Raw genomic sequence first — 6,272 nt, forward strand, 5'->3', positions numbered from 1 at the left:
TCTTTGTTGCTGCACACGGGCTTTCTCTAGTTGCGGCGAGTGGGGACTCCTCTTCATTGCGGTGCACGGGCTTCTCATTGCGGTGGCTTCTCTTGTTGCAGAGCACAGGCTCTAGGTGCAAGGGCTTCAGTAGTTGTGGCACTCAGGCTCAGTAGTTGTGGCATGCAGGCTCAGCAATTGTGGCTCACAGGCTCTAGAGCGCAGGCTCGGTAGTTGTGGCACACAGGCTTAGTTGCTCTGCGGCATGTGGGATCTTCCCAGACCAGGGCTCGAACCTGTGTCCCCTGCATTGGCAGGCGGATTCTTAACCACTGCACCACCAGGGGAGCCTGAAGTCTTACATTGAAGTACAAATCTTATTTTATGTACAGTATCTTCTGCATTGACCGTAACTCTATCGTCCATCCAGTACAGAATTAAAATAGTGCAGACTTTACCAAAATCATGGGAAACCCTAAAGACTATTTCCACCTAGGGTTGAGCAGATTTCCCTTCAAAATTATAATTTTCTTAGAGTAATACTTTTGGTAATTTTCATTCTGCAGATACAAAACAAATAAGGGCTAAAAATTCATGTTAAGTGGCAGGTAGAAGCCAATGTGGGTTAAGTATGTTATTGTATTATAACATAGAGGTATCAAGAGGCCATTTTTTACTTAGCTTTTGCTATTTTGAGAAAATAATAATAATCAGTGTCAGAAAGAGTATAATGAGATAGGGATGCTCATAACATGTCAATGTTTCGAAGAACCTTTAAAATAATTATACCCTTTCTCTTAGCTATATCTTTTGTAGGAACCTAAGAGAAGTAAACAGATGTGCATTTTATAATAGAGAAAAGAATGTTAGAAACAACTTAAATATACACTTATGATGAAATTGAATATATTAAGGCAAACCACATGCAGAAGTATTACATATCCACTAAAAGTAATGTTTCTTTGAGAAAATTTTAACAACTTTTATTTTTTTTAATTTAATTTAATTTTGCATAGAGAATATTTGAATAATACACATACAATACTTTAATGGTTCAAAAAGTATTCAATTAAATGTTCCCTTCTCACCTCTAATCATCTCCTTAGAGATAAACAGTATTATATTACCAGTTTCTTCTTTATCATGCCAGAGATATTTTATGCATATACAAGTTCTAACATATGTGAATAAAATGTTTGTTTTCCCTTGAGGGCACTCATATTAAATTTGTAGCTTTAAAAGAAAGTAGCACTCAATTCCAAGTATCTCAATTCTTACAATAAAGCTTCCTATGAGATTTCCAAAATTTTCATTGTAGAAGAAGGTCTTAATACCATGTGACATTGCTAGAAATCCTATTTGCCCACCTGTCTTTAGAAACATTCTGATTAAGAGCAAAAGAAGTAAGGAATTGTAGTTATGCAGGCACTTTCCCTCCAAACTCCTAATAACCTGTTATAGTTTGGTGGGTGAATGGGAATGAATTAGTTTTCTTCTCTCTCAGCCTAGACTATAGCCACTAGAAGACTATACTTCTGGTATAAATGTGCAGAACAAGCAAAGTAACCCTCCAGTCTTGGCACAGTGACAAGGAGGAACCATATTCTCATCTAAAAAGCAAGACTAGATCTTGAACTTAGCTCATGGTCAGCAGAACTGTTTGCTGGCCACCCCAGCACCAACTATTCCCGCTCTCCATCATGCTGAGGCCAGAGGTCCAGCTAGCCCATCACAGTGCATCCAACTCCCATCCTGGCCCTCCATCAGCACCACTACCCTCCGTGTGCTTAGAGGAAGCTTCACAAGCCCTGGAGAGCAACCTTCACCCACTGTCCCCCCAGGCAGACTAAAATGTCTTCCACTATGGCTTTTTGGTTGAGATTTTGTACTTTTTCCTCAGATAAAAATCATAAAATGTAAAACTTGTTATATAAACTATTTATCGAGTTTCTGGATCCAGCACATATTAAGCACTCAATAATTTTTCAAAGAGCTGCCTAAATGAATGAATTTTGTATTGTTTCAAAGGCTATTTTTTAAAGATGTATGAATGATGCCTTTTGGCACTGCATATTATATTAAATAAAAACAGCGCAGGTGGAAGTTCTTGTGGTGAGAAGAGAATTTGGGAGTGGTGCTTAAGAAAGGTTTTATGCAGCATTTGGTTCTAAAGCGCTAATGATGACAGGATACAGAACATGCCAAGTGGTGGTCTATCCTTTGCGACTGACCTTACTAACAGACTGTTATGTCTCTAAGCCATTTTGTCTGAACTGAACCAGACATGCAGAGTGGAAAAAAAATTAATGATGCTTGAATTACATAGCACCTTTTCTTTTTCCTGAAGAACCCCAGTGTTTAGCCAGCAATTCCTTTCCTTGTATCTGGTTATTTAATACCTTTCCTTCTGTTTTATTAAGAAATTCTTCACTATGTAAATTGGTTTCATTTATAAATGGTGAACATTTAAAAATTTTTAAATGTGCATGGTAATGTACATAAAAATGTGTCATATAAAGTATTATTATTTATGGTTATTATTGCTGTTATAATTAGTATAAAAATGACAATGTTTATAATGTTCTCCTGAAATAACAGGCAACTTGTTAGCTGGATAACTATGAGTATAAATGAGCAGTGGCCTGGGCAGTGAGTGTGCATTTGATAATTTATTGCTGAATTAATTGGTAGGTGTAATTTTCCCTGTCACGGAATCATAAGGAATAAGTAAGAACTAGCTTGGGAGATGAGGTCCCTTATGCAAGTAAGAATGCATGCTCTGTGGGACAGCTCTTCTTGACATCTGTGCCAAGTCATAAGAGTTTCAGTACTGAGCCCCAAAACATATATGTGGGTCTCTGGGAGGACTCTCAAACTCTAGTAATGAGGACAATGCAGGTACACAGCATGCCTGGGTATGTGGCTCTTTTCTGGCTCAGGGGCAACAACCTCAGCTATGGGATAGGCAGTTGTCATGCTTAATAATGACCACCATTTGCTGACCACTTTTTATGTGCCAAGCATGGGCCAATTACCATACAACAGAATTTCATTTTATTCTTTCAGCAACCCTATGAGGAATCATCACACTCGTTTGATAGATGGGGAAACTTAGATGCAGACAGGTGTATCATCTTGACCAAGTACGCATCTCTTAAGTGGACTAGAGCATGAGCACAGGTCTAAAGCCCATGCCATAAACCGGTATTTCTCAAAGTGTGGTCCGCAGTCCCCTGAGAGGGCCATCAATTCCTCCAGACCAGCCTTGAAATAAACATGACATGCCCTTTTTTACAGTTCTTGAAATAGGCAAATGAGAATTCCACACAGTTTCATTTTTACATAAGACTAAGGACAGAGTTCGCTAGTAACTTACTTGGTGGGTTACAAGGAGTTATTAAAGTGTTGATATTCAGAAACTAAAATTAACATGTTATTATGTAGTTTACAGATGGCTCTAGTTTATTATTCTGTATTTTCATAAGATTTCAGACTAAGATCAGACTGTAAATTTGCTACTTTATGTATATTAGTCAGGGTTCTCCAGAGACACAGGACCAATTGGATATATAAAGAGGAGATTTATTATAGAAATTGGCTCACACTGTCATGGAGTCTGAGAAGTCCCACAGCATGCCATCTGCAAGGTGGAGAACCAGGCAAGCCTGTGGTATAATTCAGTCCAAGACCAAAGGCCTGAGAACCAGGGCAGCCAATGGCATAACTTCCATTCTGAGGCCGAAGGCCTGAGAACTGGAGGGCCAGTGGTGTAAGTCCTGGAATCCAAAGCCTAAGAACCAAGAGCTCTGCTGTGAGAGGCAGGAGAAGATGAATGTCCCAGCTCAAGAAGAGAGAGGGTATTCGCCCTTTCTTGCCTTTTGTTCTATTCAGGCTCCCAACAGATTGGATGATTCCTGCTCACATTGGTGATAGCATATCCTATTTACTTAGTCTACTAAATCAAATGCTAATCTTCCAGAAACACCCTCAAAACCACACTCAGACACAATGTTTTACCAGCTGTCTGGGCCTCTCTTAGCCCAGGGAAGTTGACACATGAAATCAACCATCACAATATGTAATCACACAGATAATTGGAAATCCACTAGAAAGTGGGAACAGGTCAGGTGGGAGCACTGCGAGGTCTTTGCCTTGCTTAAGTGTGCTACAATAAAAAAACGTTGAGTACTGCTGTTTCAACCATTATGCTAAATGGAAGGGGAGAGAGGAGTGTCTTAGTCCATTTGGACTACTATAACAAAATACCATACCCTGAGTGGTTTAAAAACAACAGAAATTTATTTCTCACAGCTCTCGAGGCTGGGACTTTGAGATCAAGGCACCGGCATTATTGGGTGAGGGCGCTCTTCTGGGCTGCGGACTGCCAGCTTCTCACTGTATCCTCACGGGGTAGAAAAAAAGAGCTAGCTAGCCCTCTGGTCTCTTCTTATAAGGGCACTAATCTCACTCAGGAGGACTCTACTCTCAAGACCTAATTACCTCCTGAAGACCCCACCTCCTAATACTATCACATCAGGGGTTAGGATTTCAACATATGAATTTTAGGGAGACACAAACATTCAATCCACTGCAAAGTTTATTCGTTTACACACGAACTGCAGAGCATGCTGGTATTATTTTCCTTTGCATGGAATGGGAGCTTAAGAACAAAGTGTTATTTTGTTTTTCTCATATTCCTATAATTTACATAAGATCCTTTCTTAAAAAGTGCCCTATTGTTATTTTCTGAACTTATGATCTAGAATCTCAAATAAGGCAGGACACATCCAATGCAGATGATTAGCTCTGTTTTCATTTTCACATTGATTCATTTTGTGAGTAAATATTATTTGAATCCTTTCCTGTTTTAATGTATCCTAATCATTCTGTCTTTTTCATACCCTAAGCAATATAAACTTCTCAGCAAAGTCATTTAGTCTCTCTTCAGAAAATCAGAATAAGCACCTTTCTGAAACCTACCCAAGGCAGCTGCTACTCCAACACATCACCCATCAACTGCCTTTAGCAAACAAAAGATAATTTTTAGATTCCGAGCATTAACTATTCTTGGACCCATTAGCTGCAAGGGCATAGACAAATTGGGTTATTCAGTCTCTGAGCATTTCTGTCACAGAGTCAAAGATATATATTATTGTCCTTTATTTATTTATTTATTTATTTATTTATTTTTAATATAAATTTATTCATTTATTTAATTTTTGGCTGCATTGGGTCTGCGCTGCTGCATGCAGGTTTTCTCTAGTTGCTGAGAGCGGGGGCTACTCTTCGTTGCAGTGTGCGGGCTTCTCATTGCGGTGGCTTCTCTTGTTGCGGAGCACAGGCTCTAGGCGCGTGGGCTTCAGTAGTTGTGGCACACAGGCTTCAGTAGTTGTGGCTCACGGGCTCTAGAGCATAGGCTCAGTAGTTGTGGCGCACAGGCTTAGTTGCTCCGCGGCATGTGGGATCTTCCTGGACTAGGGCTTGAACCCGTGTCCCCTACATTGGCAGGTGGATTCTTAACCACTGCGCCACCAGGGAAGCCCCTGTCCTTTATTTATTGAAATATTCCCGCAGCATTCATACCATACTCATCTGAAAACTTCTTTAGCCCATGGGATACATTCTTAATTTTCAACCATACGACAATAATTCAATGTTGATTCCTTCAGATCATCCAGTTATTATCTAATAGTAAGTGTGGTGGTGCAAAATAGCAATTATTTCTACTTGGGGATTTTGTCTCAGCCCAAGAAAAAAAATTGCTGAAATAGGGTAACAAAAGAAGTCTTTTAAGTCTTTGATATGACAATTATTACTGAAAATTCCTCGGGCTTTGTTGACCTCCATAGCGGCAATATTTTGATAATGCTTTTCAAGCAGTTTGAAAATAACTTCAATTTACCACTTAATAGTGCTTAAGACAGCAATTTGAACACCTAATAAGTATTAAGGATAAAAAACAAAATATAAATAAAATGGAAGGGCAGATGCTACTACATTCGCTAAATTGTATCCACATTCAGTATTTTACCCTTTGTTCTGACAAAATAGGGTAAACCTCCAAGTTTTATACAGTAACCCTTTAATCCTAGGAAGCAAAGGGAGAGATCATCATAAACATGTATTTCTCTTTGTTCCTTTTTTCTTTCTTCAGGGAAACTGGAGTTTAAATCTTTCATTCACTCCTGAAGTAACAGTCAGCATGAAGCACAGCAAAAGTACTAATGATACTGAGTAAATATAGTAATGATGAAATGCCAACCCAGCCTAATGTCATGATGAAAAGGCAGAAA

The 6,272-nt window shown here is 39.1% G+C and overlaps 1 protein-coding gene across 2 annotated transcripts in view; it reads left to right on the forward strand.

The window, feature by feature from the left end:
• The window catches only part of RORB (RAR related orphan receptor B), a 372,186-nt gene that overhangs the window by 291,135 nt on the left and 74,779 nt on the right, over positions 1-6,272 (forward strand). The gene's annotated exons all lie outside the window — the stretch shown is intronic.

This window comes from Balaenoptera borealis (genome assembly GCF_965194805.1).
Source record: "Balaenoptera borealis genome assembly, chromosome: 8".
In the NCBI taxonomy this organism is placed as follows: Eukaryota; Metazoa; Chordata; class Mammalia; order Artiodactyla; family Balaenopteridae; genus Balaenoptera; species Balaenoptera borealis.